Source organism: Bactrocera neohumeralis, chromosome 3, assembly GCF_024586455.1.
Source record: "Bactrocera neohumeralis isolate Rockhampton chromosome 3, APGP_CSIRO_Bneo_wtdbg2-racon-allhic-juicebox.fasta_v2, whole genome shotgun sequence".
Taxonomy (NCBI): Eukaryota; Metazoa; Arthropoda; class Insecta; order Diptera; family Tephritidae; genus Bactrocera; species Bactrocera neohumeralis.
The window spans coordinates 52,349,474-52,369,197 of record NC_065920.1 but is presented as its reverse complement, the minus strand read 5'-3'; the positions used below and the strand labels follow the sequence as shown (position 1 = coordinate 52,369,197).

Here is a 19,724-nt window from a genome sequence, read left to right as displayed (position 1 = left end):
TAATAATATGTAGAATATCCGAAAAAATTTTTCAGAACGAATTACTATAGCATATAGCTTCCATACAAGCTGAACACATTTTTACTAAAAGAAATGCACCTGTGGAGGGTATATTAGCTTCGGTGCAGCCGAAGTTAATGTTTTTTCTTGTTTTTACTATTATCTTGTATACAATTTTAAGTTTTAAAAAGCTGCTGTTGAGTTACTCAATAGATGCACTCCAAACTCTTACCAACTTTATGCTCCAATTGCAACAAAAACTCACTCAACTGGTTAACAGTTGGTAATTCTCTCCAATTTGCAACTCCTTTTCACTTTCCTTTCACTTTCAAAATAGACGCACTCACTTATTTACCGTTGAGCTTTCAGCAGCTTTTGCGTAGTTGTAAAAGCTTGCAACATATCATGTGCACGGACACGAAACGTCAACCGACTAACCGACTGGCCGATTAATGTGCCGACAAACCCACACTCCCAGTTTTTTGCCGCATTCGCTGCCACGCTTTATTGTGTTGCAAAGCCGACGTATTTCGAATTTCTACTTTCGATTTTCCTTTTTTTCCATACACGCCAATTCTCTTTTGCTGGCGCTGCGCTGTGTGCGCTGTCGGATTTTTGTTGTTGTCTACATTTCTATTGCTTGCTAGCGAAAGGTATGCGCTGCCTTGCTAGGTTGCGACACTCGTGCCGAGTAACAGTCTCGTGCGTTGCGGAGAAACAAGTTGCGGGCCACCGCAGCAGCAGCTTGTAACGCGGACTACTCTGTAGAATAATGGCCAAACGGCGTTGGGCTAAAAGTGTAGATACTTGATAAAGAAAGAATATAATTGCAAGAGAAATTAAGTAATTTCTGCACAGTGCGGTGACTACTAGAAAATTTTCTAAGATTTTATTGAATTTCTTTTTGTTTTTGTGCAAGCGCATTCGTTTTTTGGTGAGAAAATCGGTGTGCGGTGCTTGAAGAAAATAACATTTTGTGGAAAATTTTGTGAAAGAGCCGCTTTGCAGGCGTATTTCGGTCAAAAACTAACAATAGCATGAAAAAGTAAGCAAAATATTTTATTGCTATTAGTGTTATTGTTGTTGTAGAGCGAAATTTTTAAGCAAAAATGGTTTTTCGCTAAAGAAATGCTTGTCTTGAAAAGTTTAAACAGAATTTTTTATATAATCATGTAATAAAGTAGGCAAAACAAAAACAATGCCAGCAGCGGCAAAAACAAGAAATGCTATAACAACAACAAAAATGGTAAAGGAAAAACAACAATAAAGCGCGCAAGCAAAACGAGTCACCAAAAACACATTTTTGGGTGTGTGAAAAGGATATTAACGAGGCACACCAATACACTCAAAACCGACACACACACACACACAACACACAAATACATAGACTTATGTGTATGTGTGTTCGCTTTTAACACAACACAACTACAATGACACCAACACGCTTGCCGCACGCAACGTCAAGTGCGCGGGTGTGTTTTACAGCCAGCCTCGTAGCGGTCACCGGGGCGTATGAGTAACAAAACTGAATATCTGCTTTATTCCCACAGCCAATGTGTGCCAGTATCAAATTTATATATGCATGCAGCAAAGTGCTTGCGCGTGTTTGTGAAAATGTCCAGGTGGAGTTAATGGTCAGCACCTAAAGTGTGTAAAAGTGTTGTTGTTGTTGTTGTATATCTCTCGTGCATACTTAGCTGGGCGGTGTAGAGCCCGTAGCTGCCGGAATGTTTGTTGGTGGAGAAGGTTGCGCTCACTTAATAGCGCAGACGATACCAGCGATGAGTTCGGGCGTATATTAGTGTGTGTATGTGTGTGTGTGTGTGAGTGGCTTGTGAAAGGTTAGCGTAAAGGAAACGCGCAAGAAAAGTGGTAAAATAAAATGGTTCAATTGTTCGATTAGCTGATAAGGAGTAAAGGATTTTATGTGGCTGGAATGTTAAGTAGTAAAAACTGACGTCGGAAAATTGATAGCGAAAAGAAAAAAGCGAAATAACCCAAAAATTCTTGAGCGTATACTTGCCAGTTGAACATTTTTTTCTCGCATGTTACTTTCAAATTTTGCGTTTTCTTCACTTGCACTTACTTATCTACAGCGCTTAGATATAATAATAGCGCGAATATGGTGCCAAAGCGCATAGACGAAGGAGAGCCAACGCAATTTAGTAAAAAAATGTGGATGCAGAGTTTAGTGTTGGTTGGCTGGAGGTGGTTAGTTGTGTGTCATGTGGCGTAGTGTGAGAGAAATATTGTAGACAAACAGCGCTGAATGTAACGACTGCAAAGATAATAAAAATAAAAATCGTTAAATGCAACTTTACTAATTACTTTTTTTTTAGATAAGAAAGTGCAATTTATGTGGTGCTATACAATATTATAATATTTAAATAAGTAATAACTATATTTTCATATTTATATATCTTTGTATTTAATATTTCAAAAATTTATAATTTTTTTTTTTAATTTTTAATATTTTAAAAAATTTTTAAAACATTGTTTTTATTTGATATTTACAAAATTTATAACTTTCTTAGGTTTTTTAATATGAAATTTTTTTTTTTTAATTTGTTTTTTCAACATTTAACATATTATTATCAAAATTTATTATTTTCCTTTTTAGTTTTTAATATTATCAAAATTGTTTTTAAATTTTTTTTATATTACACATTTAATATTTTTAAAAATTTATAATTTGTTTTGAATTTAAATATAATTTTTTTTTAACTTTTTGTATTTAAAATTTAATATTTTCAAAATTTATAATGTTTTTAGTTTTTAATATTTTGCAAATTTTTTTTAATTTTGTTTATTTAAAATTTTCAAAATTTTGTCAAAAAAGTTGTTTTTAATATTTTTTAATTACATATTTTTTAAATTATTTATGTAATATTTTACTTTTGTGTTATACAAATACATAAATCCTTTGCTAGTGCTAGCGATTCCGCCGCCTTTGAAGATTCTACCCATCTCGCTTGCCGGTGGATTTCCATCGGCTTCCCCGATCCTATTGCTCGTAGAATGGCCTGATGTAGAACTTCCTACTGGAATTTCTGTCTTATTCCTGCATTTTGGTCGCCCACCCGGCACAGATCTGGGCATCAGATTCGACATCAATTTGCCTTTGTCACCTTTCCGTCAACGTTTGCGTTTTTCTTTTTGTCCATGAGCCGCTGTCCGTCCCCCTGAAAGGTAGTCACCTTCGATGATCCCAAGGTTGTCTCAGTTGTCTCAGTAATGAAGCAAAGGCAAGGATTGACTCACGCCCTTATGAGCTGATACGTTCAGAGCTGACCAGCGCAAAGAAGTAGTCGTCTCAACTTACACCTACCGCCAACTTAACAACGAAGGGGGAGAACGTACTCTGAAACCTGTCCGGGTTTTAACGGGACGGAGGCGGTTGCGACATTAGCCCGTCAGCCTTTTCTAATGAGTGTTACCCCATCATAGGGTCTATCGAAATCCTATTCAAAATCCAGTTCCAAAGCTAAAGTCGTCTAGGAGCTGAAAGGCCGGGAAGGCCGCATGTCATTTAGCATCACCCAGGATGCACGAACTTGAAGGCGACCTGCACTATTTTTGAATGGATAATGATTAATATTTGTTATTATTACATATTATTTTTTATACACTAACTTTGTTTCTATATAATATATACTCTGCATCATGAAGTTATTCTATAAAAACCACCTAATTTATTGAAAGAAGCTATATGGGATAAACTATATGTATGTAGACTCAAACAAAGAACATTTTGGATATAAGGGAAAGAACTTGGAGACGAGGATACTATTATATTAGGAGTTGGGGCTTACACCGATTCTATTCATAATCACCTAGTGAGTTAACATTGTGTTCTTTGCGAGGAAAAGGGTGGAAAATGCCTTCCGAAGTATCAGTCCTTATCCAGTAATTGTAACGGAATCTATCATTTGCAGGTCACTAAAATCCAGGCTGCAAATTTCTGGATAATCCCCCGGTTGTTTCATTCTCCAACATTACACTGATTAAATTGTCCGTACTTATTGGGCCAACCAGGTCTTCTACGGCTGTGCGTTCTCGTTGCCATCGCATACATTCAAAGAATGTGTGTTCAGCGTAGTCTTTTGTGTAGCCGTAACGGCTCTTCTACTTTTCCCATTCAAAGGATGTACTTTCGCAAGTATCCGTGACCGAACAATAGCTAGGTTGTGTGAAAATCGACTTCTCCAAATGTACGGCTTGTCCATAAGTTTAGGTCTTTTAATTGTCTGGCCGTCCATCTGCCGCGACTATTATTCCCCATCTTCATTGTCATGTTGCTATTGTGTCTTTCTTTATTTGTCCTATTGCGCTCTTGTTAATTTCGAATGTTTTCTTTAGCTCCCACAGCTTTTTCCTTTCGCATGCCAGAAGATTAATTGTGGTATTACCGCTTATAACTATTTTTGCATCGTGTGAGATTGTTCGGTAGGCTGATGCAACTCTGAGAGCTGCTGTGTGGTGCACTCTGTTCACTATCTTCCGCCGGTTTTCAGCAAATAGTTTGCAACACATATTTCTCTCTTTTTGAATATGACAAACCATAGCTTTCTGGTATTTTTCAAAAAGCCTCAACCTTTAGCTCTGATTCCATTTGTTACTTATAATTATATTGCGATTGCTTTTTGTATATTCATGTAGCCTAACAGAAAGTCTGTACATATGCTCTTGTTTATGAGTGTGTGTGGATTTATAGGCACTTGTGGGTAAATTTGCGTGCGAAAAGTTTGAGAGCATGTGACAAATTGTGTAGACCTATGCGTGGGGGCAAGAGTCTAGGCTTATTAAAGCATAATATGCCACAGATTCATAGTGTCACATATATACAAGTATACAAACACACATTCACCGTTATGCACACAAACACACCTACCTGAAAGAAGCATATAGGCATACTGCATAGAAATGCTGACAGTAGCAATCACATTGACAATTACTTGACAACTTTGCCATGCCAACTACTTGGGATTGCAACAAACTTATGCAGCAGCCATCGTCGTTGTTATTGTTGTAAATGTTGTCGCCATTGCAACATTGTCGGTGATTTCTCAAGTGCTCATTGAGCGCTTGACTGCAAAATGGCGCATGAAAAATGCATGAAATGAGCCTACGGCTACAAAATGACCAATATCTTAAATTCAAGCACAACAACAGCAACAATTACAACAAGTGAAGATGGTTACGCTGTGATACGAATACATTGATTATGCACACACGGTTACAGTCGCTGAATGGCAGAAAAATGTGTGAATAGGTACTTATTGAATTGCCAGCGAAACTGTGGTTAGGGTGAAGGAGAAACTAACGGTAAATTGACTTAAATGTCTTAAAAGTGCAAAACTCTTTAATTCATTGTGAACTATATATTTAAGAAACAACTATATTATATTTAGCGCAAATATCTTGCTGTTATCCCTATTTAAGAGGTCTGCGAGTTCGAAAATCTCTCCGTGGTTCTGAAGAAGATATGCAACTGTAACGAAATTACGTTATATAACAAAATTTTGCACGCTCGCAGTGCATAAAACGCTACCAAAGTGGAGTCACTAACGTTTTGACTATTTTTCTAGATTGCTGGATGTAATGTTCGACTCATTTTAAACAAAAAAATATTAAAATGTTGCCTCCTGTTGGTTATTTGTAATAAAGCAAAAGTAAAAAGAAGCCTTAAAAATATTTATCAAAATCAAAGTTTTCAAGAATATATAAACATAAGTGAAACAAGTGAAACAACCAAACATATTATTCTCTTGCAACTTGCATGAATCAATGCCAGGGAAAAACGTTAAGGTGTAAAACCAATCATATAGAGTAAAGTCAGCTGGATGTTCGAAAATCCTGATATTAGTTATTTATGGGATAGGTCAAGTTTTCGCTCAAATTTATTTATTTTAGGCACAAAGATAGACTGTTATGAACAAAATACACTTTCTTATTTTCATTGGGATAATTCACATATTGGGCGATATATGCAGTACAAAGTCACCCGGAAGTTCGAAATTTCTTACCGGGTCCGGCACACGAAGTGTAACCAATTAAAAGAACCATACATTCGGTTTGGAATATTATTTTTATTTATTTTAAAGTACAAAATGTGTGAAAATAATCATAGATTCAGGACCAATTGACTTCTGCTCGATATGACTACCTTTTGCCTTAACTATGGCTTTGAGACGGTCAAAAAACGAATCGCAAGCTGGCCGAAAGTGACTTGCCGGTATTGTGGCTCACTCACGGACAATGGCTTTCTTCAGCATCTCGAAACTGATGTATTTTTTAACTCAACCTTGCTCTCCAAAATAGCCAAGAGAAAATAATCCATTGGATTCGCATCTGGTGAATTCGAGAGCCATTGTGTGGTCGTAATGAAGTTCGGAACGTTGTTTTTCAGCCATTCTTGGTTCACTCGCGTTTTGTGAGGCGGTCCACGGTTTGCGACCGAAATGTTTGTTTGCCCACGGCTTCAAAGCAGTCTCCAGAAAACTTTCCGGATAACATGTCGCATTTACTTTGACGCCAGGCTCAATGAAAACAATTGGCAGGTGGTGCCTCCTGGTGGCCAACGGATGGCTTAGATTCTCGTATAAACGGTCGGTCAAGTAAACCCTATCGTTTTGAGAGTTTACGAATTGCTTAATTGGAAAACATTTTTCGTCAGAAAACACAATGTTCGGAATTTGACCGCTTTCTGCCAAGCGAAGCAAAGGCTTCGCTCTCTCAAGCCTTACTTGTTGCTGCCTCGGTGTGAGATCATGGGCCTTTTGGAACTTGTAAGGCTTGACCTTGAGCTCATTTTTCAATATGCGTCGGATGCTGCGGTCGGATATTTTCAGCTCTTTAGCCATTTGATTGGCACTTCGTCGTGGATTTCGCTCAAGTCGCTTCTTCAATTTCCGAACCATCTCACGTGACGTTGCAGTCTTTGGTTGACCACCTCCATGGCGTTTTGCGATGCTACCAGTATCATTGTAATGAGTGATGGTGCGATAAACAAAAACTTTATTCACATTAAGGTGTTTGAGCTCACGAACAATTGCTGGCTGTGATTTTCCAACTAAATACATATAAAGCAATCACACTATTACGTTTGAATTCCATTGCTGATCACTTTTTTTGCGTTCACTTTTGGCAAAACGCTTATGTACACTTGTGAACAATACTCCGAACTGTCATTCAGCAAATTTATAAACAGCTGATTCCAGTGCGACAGTTGCGCGAACGGTCTGAAGTTGGTTACACTTCGAGTGCCGGACCCTGGTTTGAATCAAGTAATTTTGACACACTAACATACCATTATAACCGAAGGATTATCCCTTAATTCCAGTTATATATATCACACATTGACATCCATTTTCGATCAAAAGTTAACTATAGGTACTGGCGTTCGGTACCTAGCAGCGTAAACAGGTTTCGTTGGATTTGAACAATTTTTTGTCACAAGGTGGCATATACTAAAAGCATTATTAGTGCTGAGTTCTATACCGTTATATTAATTGCTTCTTGTTTTGTGTACTGGAAAGTAAAAGAGTTAAGTGCAATTTAAAATTGTACTTTATGGGAGTTAGGCGCAGTTATTGTCCGATTTCTCTTATATTCACAAATTTTGTCGAAATTGGTTAGTCGGGTCCTGAGATGTGGGATTTCATCACAAAGTGGGTGGTGCCATGCCCATCGTCCAATTTTTACCACGGCCCCTAAAAAGCTTTGTCGTACTATCCCGTCGGCAAATTGGTGAATCTGCTCTATCAAAAACGCGCACTTACGAGTGATACAGAGCATTCAAGGAAGTCGGGAGGCCGTCGAAGACATGCCAATTCGGATCCCACCAATCATCCGAATCGCTGGCCAAAGGCGCGCCAAAATCGAAAAACCACACCAAAGCCGTTCGAAAGTGAAAATTATGCTCATTGTTTTCTTCGATATTCGTGTGTCGTCCACTGTGAATACATTCCAACTGGTCAAGCCGTCAACAAAGAGTATTATCTTGGTATTATGAGCCGCTTACGAGACGCTATTCGTCGTAAACGTCTGACTTTGTGGGCCAACCATTCGTGGACTCTTCATCATGATAACGCACCATCGCACAAAGCCATCATTGTGAATGAATTTTTGGCCAAACACTCAACAAATATCATTAGCAAGCACTGTATTCACCAGATTTTTTCCTATTCTCCATACTGAAATATCCACTTCGCGGAACACGCTTCGACTTAATTGAAGACATCAAAACAAATTCCAGGCGAGAGCTGAAGGCCATCCCGGAAAGTGCCTATAAAAAATGTTTTGACGATTGGAAGAAGCGTTGGCACATGTGCATCGCTTTAAATGGATGTTATTTTGAAGGCGATATAAATAAATTTGGATGATGATTGAAAAATTTTCGTTTTATTTATAAATTCCCGCTGCTTTCTTTTCTAAATTTCGTGTTTCAATTAATAAAAAAAGAAAATAAAATATTAATTTCAATTATTATGTAAACAAAATTAAATTAAAACAATAAAATATATAATTTTTTCATCGCATGTCAGTCTCTTACATTTCGAGTTCATTTTGTAAAGCTCACTATCTTTCAATTGATTTGTATATTATTGTAACTGAATCTTTTTCGTTTTTAACTTTTAATATTTTTGATTAATAACATGCCATTAACTTATTTTTAAATAAAAAATTTCTATACCGCAAAAAGTATCGCTATAAAGTGTAGTCAAACATGCACAACACTTGAAAATTTTGAGTGGTAAGGTTTGCGTGGCCACGAGTGTACAACTTGTCATATAATAAAATTGACAAGGTAAAATAAATGAGGTCAAAAATTGAAGAAAAAATTAAAAATTAAGGTTGCCACCTTTTGGAAAAATTTAAGTTTGCAAAAAACTGATAACAAAGTAACCTCCCAATGTGAGTGTTGCCAAATTCTCAGAAAATTTTAAGCAAATAAAAAATTGGTTTGATTGATAGAAATATACCACTGTTGACAAAAATAATAGAGGTTGCCACCTTTTAGAAAAATTTAAGTTTGCAAAAAACTGATAATAAAGTAACCGCTCAATGTGAGTGTTGTCAAATTTTCAGAAAATTTTAAGTAAAAAAAAACTTACTAATTGATAGAAATGTTCACTGTGGGAAAAGTTTGAGGAATGTTTAATAGTGTTTATATATTTGCAGGATGTTGCCACTTTTTTAATATTTTCATGCAATAGTATTTAGGTGGTAAACCAATTAAAACAGTATAAGTGCTATACAACTTAAACAATATGAGAAATCCAACATTTAAAAAATTTGTGAAAAGAGTTGCCAGATGTATAGTTTTGTAAAGCATTAAATTGATAAATACATATGCGGGAAGTTGCAATAATCCATTTATTAAATATACTTGAGAAAAATTTCTCTGCGTCATTTTTTTAATGAGTTGCCACCTGCTTGTAATTCTAAAAGTAGATAAAATTGAATCAAATAATCATATTGATGAGAAAATTGAGGCTTATCTGCCAAAGTAGCGTTATATTAGAAGGTTTATCGGTGAAGTTAATTTTAAGCAGCGTTGCCACCTGTTAATTTTTTATGTAACTTGAGTTCATAAATGGATTGTTGCAAAATTGCCGCTTAAACATTCTTCGTGAAAACCTTCTGTCGCAAATATGAAATTTTGAGAAGTGTTGCCACCTGTTTGGAGTTCATAAAAGTAGATCAAAGCCAATAAACAATCATATCGTTGACTACTAAAATGAATTTGAGGCTAATCCAACAAAGCGAGACTTATCTAACAACTTAGCGAGATTTCTAGTTGAAGATAATTTTAAGAAATGTTGCCAATCTGTTATTTTTTTAACTATGATTGGTTGTTTTTTTTTCAACTTTGATTGAATAAATGAATTATTGCAATATTGGCATTAAAATAATCATGTTTGAGAAAGATTTCATTCAGCCAGGTTTTTGAGTTGAGTTCCCACACGTTTGGAATTTTTAAAAAGGTTTTTCGAAGAGTTGCCATCTATTTTAAATTCAAACTAATATGTCAATCTCAAACAAATAACAATATTATTAAGAAATGTTAGCTGTATTCGAGATCACTGCTGATTTTCAAAATGCTGTGCTACCAAAAGGCAGACTCAAGGAATTTACGATAAAAACAAACTCACATGTATTAGTAAAAGAGTAAATACATATGCGAGTATAACAGCTGATGCTTTTCCGCCGCTGAAAAATTACACAAATAGCGGATACTACTAACACACAATTTTCAAAAGAACATAACACGTGTGCTATTTTGGAGCGGCGTAGCAAGCTGAGCGAAACCCCCACCAGAGAGAGCGTTTTAAACCAGTCGTACATATGCACATACAGCAGCGAGCAAACTTTAGAATTTCGCCACCCCAACAAAGTTACGCAATCTCAGCTAACCACTGACGAATACAACTAAAATAGCATACCCATTAACAACAACAACTATAGCTATATTAAGTAGAAAGCCGCAATAAAAACAAATATAGACATGCGTATTGAAAAGTAGAGAAGCACACATGGAAAAATACACACAAGCAAATAGAGGTATGAAGAAGAGGAAGCAGAAAAAGAAGAGGGTGTAGTAAATATGCAATTCGAATTAATTGTTTTTGTGGGAGAGAGCGCAAAAATGAAAATGGGACAATTTTGAAAAAGAATTCAAGCAGCTACTTGAAATTAAAAAAAACAACAATAATTCAAATTAAAAAAAAAACAACAATAATTCAAATTTAAAAAAAACAACAACAACAATTTAAATTAAAAACAACAACAGTAAAGGGTAATTTTGTGGCGCACTGCTGCGAGTTTGCACCGGATTGTAGCAAGCGCACGCACATCCTGAGGAAATTCGCAGCGTTTACGCACACATATATTAATAAAGTGCATATATATACAAATACATATGCATACACCCACACATAAACACATATTATATAGACAATTCTACAAAGCGACATACACTTGAACACATCCGCGTTGGGCCGAAGGTGTCTGACAGGGTCTGGTTGCTTTTCGCAGGCAGGAAACTCAGGTGTGTGTGTGAATGATAAGCGGAACTTGATGATAGGAAAGGTGAGAAAAACTGTAACTTAAAAGTGATAATAAACGTTTGTGTAGATAAAAAGAAAAATTAGTTTGACGATATAAACAATTTTGATGGCATTGGAGTGGTTTTTTACAGCAAATTTACAGCCGTAATAAAATGTTGTTAAATAAAGGGTGTGAATAATGAAAAACCAGAAGTGATATATTGAACATTTAGCGGAATATGAGCATAAAATATATACGAAATCAGAATAATATGTGTATATATTTATACATATGTTACTGATACTTAATACTATGGAGGCAGAAAAGAAGTTTTTTTCGCAGTAATATCTCCAAACAATGGTCATATGTAAGAATTTTTGGAAAAAAAAGAAAACATGTTAATTTTGACTGCACCGAAGCTATATGTAATACCTAGACAAGTTAAACTTTTATAGCATAAAAATGTATACACTGATCTTTATCTTAAGTTTGCTCGTTCAGTTTGTATGGCAGTTACATGCTATAGTAGGCCATCCTAAATAATTCCTGCGGGGATTGTGGTGTTACTTTAGGTAATAACTCATGGAAAACTTCGTGAAAATAGCTTGCTAAAAAAAACAGTTTTTCGTATAAGAGCAGTCAGTTTGAGTGACAGCTACATGATATAATGTTTCGTTATCAGTGATTCTAATGACGAAGCAGTACCTTGGGGAGAAAAGCGCGTGTGCAAAATTTCAGATCGATTTCCCAAAAACTAGTTTCTATATGTACAGACAGGTTGCCCGGCCGACGGCTAAATCGATTCAGCTCGTCACGTTAATCGTTAATGACGTTTATATACAAGTACATACTATACTGTATAGGGCCCCCCTTTCACAATATAAAAAACTCCTTACATTTTTAAAGAAAAAACTCAAAAATTTCAAATTTAATGGTGAATGCTTATAATCTTTCGAAAAACATGCTTTCGCCTTTACTTTTTGAAGATTATCTCTTTCAAAACTTGGCCTCGGCAACGTCGCTGATGGCCCATCCGTAGAGTTTAATTTTCGATGATTCGTTCGAGCATGTCGATTGGTAACTGGCGAATGACAAGCGTGATGTTTTGCTCTAAAGCCTGAATCGAAGCGGGATTGTACGCATAGACTTCAAACTTTAAAATCCCCACAGAAAAATGTCTAACGGTGTGCTATCACACGATCTTGGTGGCCAATCGACCGACCCAAAACGTGAAATTATCTGCTCACCAAAGTGTTCTCCCATAAATCCATAGCTTGAAGCAATGTGTGTTTAGTGGAGCCTTCTTGTTGAAACCAAATGTCGTCGAGGTCACAAACTTCAATTTCAGTCATCAAATGGTCTGCTATCATGGGGCGATAACGGTGTTGTTGTTGTTGTAGCGGCAGAGTTCTGCCGAATTGACAGTCCTTGGCTGGATAAAAATCCGGGTCCGTTCCGGTTACGTAGACCCGACTGTCGTGGGAACGGGGGGCGATAACGGTCGCCATTGACGGTTACGTTCTTATCGCCATCATTTTTAAAGAAATATGGTCCAATGATTCCACTGGTCCACAAACCAAATCAAGCCTTTGTTGTTTTCTGGATGCGATAGCAGCTCTTGAATCTCTTCAGGTTGCTCTTCGCCCCAATTGCCGCAATTTTGCTTGTGTACATACCCATAGAACCAGAAATGGGTCTCATCGCTGAAAAAAATTTGTCACGAAAACGTCGGATCTTCAAGAGCCCATAGAGCCAATTGTTATTAACAGATTAAGCCATATGCATTGGTTTAAACTTTTAGGTTTATTAAAATCTGCACTAACTTTTACTTCCGAAAAATCTGCACTAAAAGTTCCATTTCGGCATAGGTTTAACTAACGTTTCTTACTATATTCGCTTGAATCATTCAACACTTTACTATGTTTTGAGTTTCTTTTTGATTCTTAACTAGTAAGGAAGGGCTAAGTTCGGGTGTCACCGAACACTTTATACTCTCGCATGATAAAGTGATAATCGAGATTTCATTATCCGTCATTTACATATTTTTTTTATTTTGCTGTAAAATTAATTAGATTAGATCAATTTGTGTACTTAGAGTATTGAATTATATTTTCATTTCCTAATATATATGCGAGTATTATACAGAGAGCATCAGATGGAATTCAAAATAGCGTTATATTGGAAGAAGGCGTGGTTGTTAACTGATTTCACCCATATTTCGTACATGTCATCAGGGTGTTAAGAAAATATTATATACCGAATTTCATTGAAATCGGTTGAGTAGTTCCTGAGATATGGTTTTTGGTCCATAAGTGGGCGACGCCACGCCCATTTTCAATTTTTAAAAAGCCTGGGTGCAGCTTCCTTCTGCCATTTCTTCCGTAAAATTTAGTGTTTCTGACGTTTTTTGTTAGTCGGTTAACGCACTTTTAGTGATTTTCAACATAACCTTTGTATGGGCGGTGGGCGTGGTTATTATCCGATTTCTTCCATTTTTGAACTGTATATGGAAATGCCTGAAAAAAACGACTGTGTAGAGTTTGGTTGACATAGCTATAGTAGTTTCCGAGATATGTACAAAAAACTTAGTAGGGGGCGGGGCCACGCACACTTTTCCAAAAAAATTAGGGCCAAATATGTCCCTCTCTAATGCGAACCTTTGTGCCAAATTTCACTTTAATATCTTTATTTATGGCTTAGTTATGACACTTTATAGGTTTGCGGTTTTCGCCATTTTGTGGGCGTGGCAGTAGGCCGATTTTGCCCATCTTCGAACTTAACCTTCTTATGGAGCTAAGAAATACGTGTACCAACTTTCATCATGATATCTCAATTTTTACTCAAGTTACAGCTTGCACGGACGGACGGACGGACGGACGGACAGACATCCGGATTTCAACTCTACTCGTCACCCTGATCACTTTGATATATATAACCCTATATCTGACTCTTTTAGTTTTAGGACTTACAAACAATCGTTATGTGAACAAAACTATAATACTCTCCTTAGCAACTTTGTTGCGAGAGCATAAAAATTTCAATAACTTCAGTATCACCATATGATATCACATCAAATCAAAAATCAAATATTTGTAAAATATATCATTTTATTGGTCTTATACATACATATATATATTCACAAAATAGTGGCTGAGTAGTAAAAAATTACCAAAGAAGTAGGAATAATACTTTAATTATAAATTTATCATAAAATTTTTTCTGAAGGATTTAAAAGAACTCAAGGACTCTTCCTTTGTCTTCAGTAAAAGTTAACATAACACATGACCCATGTTTTTAATCATTAGATATAAATGGTAAATCAATTCATAAAAAGCAAATAAATATCACATGTTCTTCATCACGTGATATTGTTATATACGAGTATCTATGATTTAAAATCACTTGTGATTCGCAACCAAAATTCACCGTATAGTATGATAACTAACAATACCACTCTCTGGCAATGACTATTCGCGAAAGAAATATTTCAAAAAAAGTCCACAAATGTTAACCGAAGCACACAGACATGAAATACTACGGAAAAGACTCTCCTTTGCGATATTAAGAACGATATTGCGAACTTGAGTGGTATTTGCATAAATGAAGCGAAAGTGCTGCAGTTAATGCAAGAAACCACCAATAACTCTCAAAGACATAGGTCAGAAAGCAACGCCACGCACATTCTTAGTGGTTAAGACAGTGAGGAATGAAGTGGAAATGAACCAAAAAGCTTTTCTGAAGGGTTGAGTTACATTAACTAGTACTAGTTATGGATGGGTGGAGATGTTGTGGGTGGAAATACACAGTTATGCACATATTTTGAGATGTACATACATATCTACAAACAGATATACATATGTTAAAGTAAAAATATATTTTTTTCCTTCAATTGAAGTTTGTTGGAAAGCTTTGAACGTGAAACAGCTGAGCGAAGCGTTGAATAGGAGTGACAAAGAATTAGTACAAATTAGGATGTTGCTCATATACTGATGAGGAAGAGTAAAATAGAGCGTAAAATTGAAATTGAGAGTATTTGTTGTAAAATACAAAATGTAGAGGAACTTTCTTTTATAATTGGTAATTATAATGGGTAATACTTAACAATGTACTTGAAAAATATTGGTAATAAAAATCAAGCATTATCTTTTCAAAGTTAATAATTAGATCTATGTTAATGTTATCAACATTATCCAAAACAAAATCACATATACTTTAGAAGGCTAAAACTTGCATTAGAAGCATTGATTAAAGTTTAAAAAAAAATTGAGTTAAGAAACTTAGGGATTCAACTAAAATTTTATTTGGTGGACTACAAGCTTTGTGATAGTTTTTCTTCTATTCTAGATACCCTTAACCTTATAGTCTTTTCGTACAGGAGTTATTTGTTCAATAAACCAGCTTTTGCTCGGATTTAAAACTATTTAGCATTCGAAGATATAGTTTTAGTATTATTTAGCTATTGATGGAACTTTTTTGTTTCAAAGAGTTTACTCTAACACCATAACGTGGAATTAGTTAATTTTGCCCCATTTGATCTTATTTGACCCCGACTTACAAAATCACTAAATTTTCACGTTTTTAAATAAAATCAATATTTATTTTAAAATCAATCTTATTTTCTATACACTTATTATAAGCCTTTGTATTTTTTAATTTTCGCGAGTCTAGCAATGACACGCTGAGAGATTTGTATTTTTATCAACGAAAATCGTTTTTTTTTTTTTTGGTCGATTGCTGTTTTGTTTCGAACTCATAGATCCATGATTCGTCACCTGTGATTTTGAACGTACGAGTATTTTTTCAGCATTTCTTTAGCGATTGTCATGACATCCAACGAGAACAAACCTTTTTTACGGTCATGTTCATGCAATATCGAAAATGCAGAAATTAAGTACTCTCTATCTGAAATTTGGTCTTGCATTATCAGTTCGATTTTTCTTTAAAGAGATGTTGAGATCTTCTATCTGTAAAAATGTCAAACGATATCATTATGGCGACTTTAAATTGCTGATTGTTGAACTTTTTTGGTGTCATTGTTATTAACTGAGGTGGATAGGCGACTCGCTTGAGGCAAGCTTTTGATAACTTCACAACCTTCACTGAATGCCTTGTGCTACACATTTTTATTCGTAAATATCTCAGCTTTATCTGAGAAAAGAAGAGATCATCTGCTCTAATAAAGCTATCTGAAAAGTTTTCAGCACTTTATTATAATATTTGATGTTATATCTAAGCTCGTAACAATGACTCAATTATTAGTAGAATCAGTTTTAGTTTCAACGGTTGGTAACACCGTGAAAATCTGAGTAGTGTACATTATACTAAAGTGCCGATATATTACGATCGGTTTGACCGAGCAGTTAGTTAAGTATCATTCAATTAATCATATGTGATGTCTAAGTTTTTCTACAGGGAAGAGCACAGAAAACCTTGTGGTTCTCAGAATCTTCAAGGTAGGAAGGAAGGTCTACTTACTGGCCAGATCGTTCAGGCCTATAAGTCTTACTTCCTTCATGCTAAGAGGGATGGAAAATATCAAAATTACAGTGAAATAGACATGTGGAATTAACACTGTCCAAAGCCACTCATGATATGTAGATGATGATATGGGGCTGCAAGACAGGTATCATCAAGTGGCTGTACTGCACTTCTGCACTTGCTCTACCGCAGCACTTGAAGTCATGTTGGAGCTCACATCGCTCCATCTAGTGATTGAGCATGCAGCGAAGCATGCCATGCTGCTCACGGCAGCAGAGGGATATGATAAAGGCAGGATAATTTCGCCTCAACAAATGAAGCCATTAGTGGGGGACATACCACTGACGCTTCTTCCAAGAGGCAATGTTACGAAGGGGGTAAATTTCACAAAGAAGTTTAAAGTTAACCTCGGCAATAAGGGGGGTGCAGTGATTTCACACTCCTCCTACTACTGAGGGGCAGCATTATCCAGTAATATCCTGACGGGTCGAAAACACCGGCAGGCATTGGAGCGGGCATTGCGGGACCGCATATTAAGCTATCCATACCATATTTTCTGGGCATTTTTAAAGTAGGAGAATTTGCTATAAGTCAGTGTGCAGAAGTTAATCTCCAACTCCACTTTCGCAACTGGCGCATTGTTATACTCAGCGATAGTCAAGCGGCACTAAAAGCGATGTCAGCTTGTGAAGTCAAATTATTAGTATAGGAGTGTATAGGAAGACTGAACCGTCTATCAAAATACAACCGTGTACACTAATCTGGTTACCGGGGCATAAAGTGGTAGCCGGCAATGAGTTGATTGACGAATTCCCGTTCTAACCTTTTGTGTAAACTGCCGGTTTCGCGACATGGAACCGGAAATTTCAGAACACCTGATTCTAGATTGCCCAAAAATTTGTGGAAGCAGACTCGAGGCCTTTGGTTCCATCTAAGCGGACAGAGATCATATTATCTCCATCGCACCCAGCAAGCTCCTGGAATTTTTCAGAGTACTGGACCTTTGTGATCATATGTGATGTAGGAGAGGGCACATTAGACCATAGTTCGCAGTGCAAAACCTCAATTAATTTCTATCTAACTTCTACTGAGTAGAACACAGAGTTTCTATACTTTACTTCTTTGGTTAAAACTTTTAAGAAGAGTGAGAGAAATTTTATTAAAAAGAAGGCCTGTTACACTTTTCTAAGCTACTGCGGACACATGAAGAATATGCTTGATTTCTATTCCAGTATATATTAGGTATATTCAATTAAGTTCAGGATAAATGCCTTTAGCAACTATGGTAGAACGGAGAGAATAAATGAACGATTCGTAACCCTAAAGAAGCCGTGGTTTAAACAAGCTACTTATTTCAAAACCTATGGCTGTTACACAGCACCCAGTGAGTTGTGAGTTCGATTCATAGCAGCCACGCTACTCATAAAAGTTGTTAAAATAAAAAATTCTCAGAAAACCAAAAATTACCCATGTGACCAAACCACGGTTAGAGCTAGAATTAAGTATTAAAATTAATTTGCAATACAAATTAAATTTATTTTTTTCAATATTAAAATGAAATATTTCTTTTTCATATATACAATACTCTTTTATTTAATTTCAGTTAACCTATTTTGAGGATACTTGAAATCTAACGATTTTACCCAAACAACTGAGTTGTCACCAATGCACTCAGTCACTTCCCCAGCTTCGTGAGCACCATATTGAGTACGAAACACTATGCAACGAATAAACCGTCGATATCACTCAACCAGCCGAGAGCAGAGCTGCCATGCCAAGCCTTCCAGTGAAAAGCTCCCATAAAAAGCTACGGCCGGTACGAACAAAACAACAAAAACAACAGCTGTAACAAAAAAATAAACAAACAAACAACGAAGTGATGCCGAGCCTCCCACCCGACGCAGACGCGCCAAACGCCATATAGCAGAATAACTGCGTGAGAGAGTACACACCTGCATGCGCCGCATCAGCTGCGCCGTAAACTATGCTATAATAAACGAACATTGCACACGCCAGCAGCAGCAGCCAACGACAGTGCTGAGCGCCGAACGCCGCGACACTACAATATGAGTACGCGAACAGTGTGGAACGTCTAAACGGGCAAGCCGCGCACAGCAGCGTGCTGGTGAAAAAAATGTTGCAAGTATAATAAATAGTGCAAACCAAACAAAAACCAGAAAAGGAAAAAATAATTTGCAGAAATATAAAAAAAAAAGATTTTCTGCAAGTAGAAAATGCTTTTAAGGTGAATTTCTTGTGGAAGAAAACGCAAACAAATTGTGCAAAGTGCTGCAACTATAAATAAAACAAAGCAGTAACAGTGTGTGTTGTATGCGCGTGTGTATGTGTGCTTTTGCATAACGCCTAAAAGTGTGCTAAAGGCTGAGGCGTAAGCCAGAAAATTTTGTAACCAAAAAGGCGAAAAGTCCAAGTAAAATTGTGCAAAGAAAATGTGGCAAAAGTGAAGTGAAATTTTTTTCTTCTGAGCTGCTGCTCAGTGTGTATGTGTATGTGGCGTGCGTGTGTGTGTGTGTCTGCACGCTGACAGTGCAGCACCGCGACATTAAGCGCGGCGGGTGGCCAGTGTACGCCGTGCGCTGTCTACGCGTGTAAACGCCACGCAACAAGAAAATAAGGTAAAAATAGCTGCAAATTATGCAGCATACTTTGTAGATGGGCTGCAGAAATACTGCTGCTTAGTCTGCGCGTAAGTGTCGTTGTGCATTAGTAGTCTTGTAAGAAAACACTTAGCTACGCTATGCTGACTTTGGCTACAAGACGTAACATGTTTTAGTGGCTACAAGTATTTAGTGAAAAAAAGTATTCAAATATAAGGTGCACAGCGCCCAAATATATGCAACCATATTATGCATAAGTTTGTGTGTTATAAATGTTAACAATGAGGATTTTGTTAAAACGTTGTATGATTAACGCTTGTTGTAGAAAAATTTATTAAATATAGACGCCTGAAAGTATATTAATTTTAAAGCAATGAGCAGAATATAAGTTTTCTAGTATACATTCAGGCTACTACTGAAATAAGCTGCTTTTGTTTCGGTAATTAAATTTTTTTTCCGTCAAAAATAGTTGAAATTCCAAAAATAAACCAGTCAGTGGTTAACTAAAGTGCATAAAGCAACACATAATAATATAAAAACATAATATAAAGACAAAAAAATCCGCAAGAAACTTTC

The 19,724-nt window shown here is 36.3% G+C and overlaps 1 protein-coding gene across 1 annotated transcript in view; it reads left to right on the top strand.

Annotated features, from left to right (window-relative positions):
- Window positions 1–694: 694 nt before the first annotated feature.
- LOC126754207 (sodium/potassium/calcium exchanger Nckx30C) overlaps window positions 695–19,724 on the top strand; it is a 364,196-nt gene continuing 345,166 nt past the window's right edge. The window contains exons 1-2 of the mRNA XM_050466172.1: window positions 695–1,045; window positions 18,134–19,166. The gene's annotated coding sequence lies outside the window, so the exon portion shown is untranslated. The remainder of the gene's footprint in view (window positions 1,046–18,133; window positions 19,167–19,724) is intronic.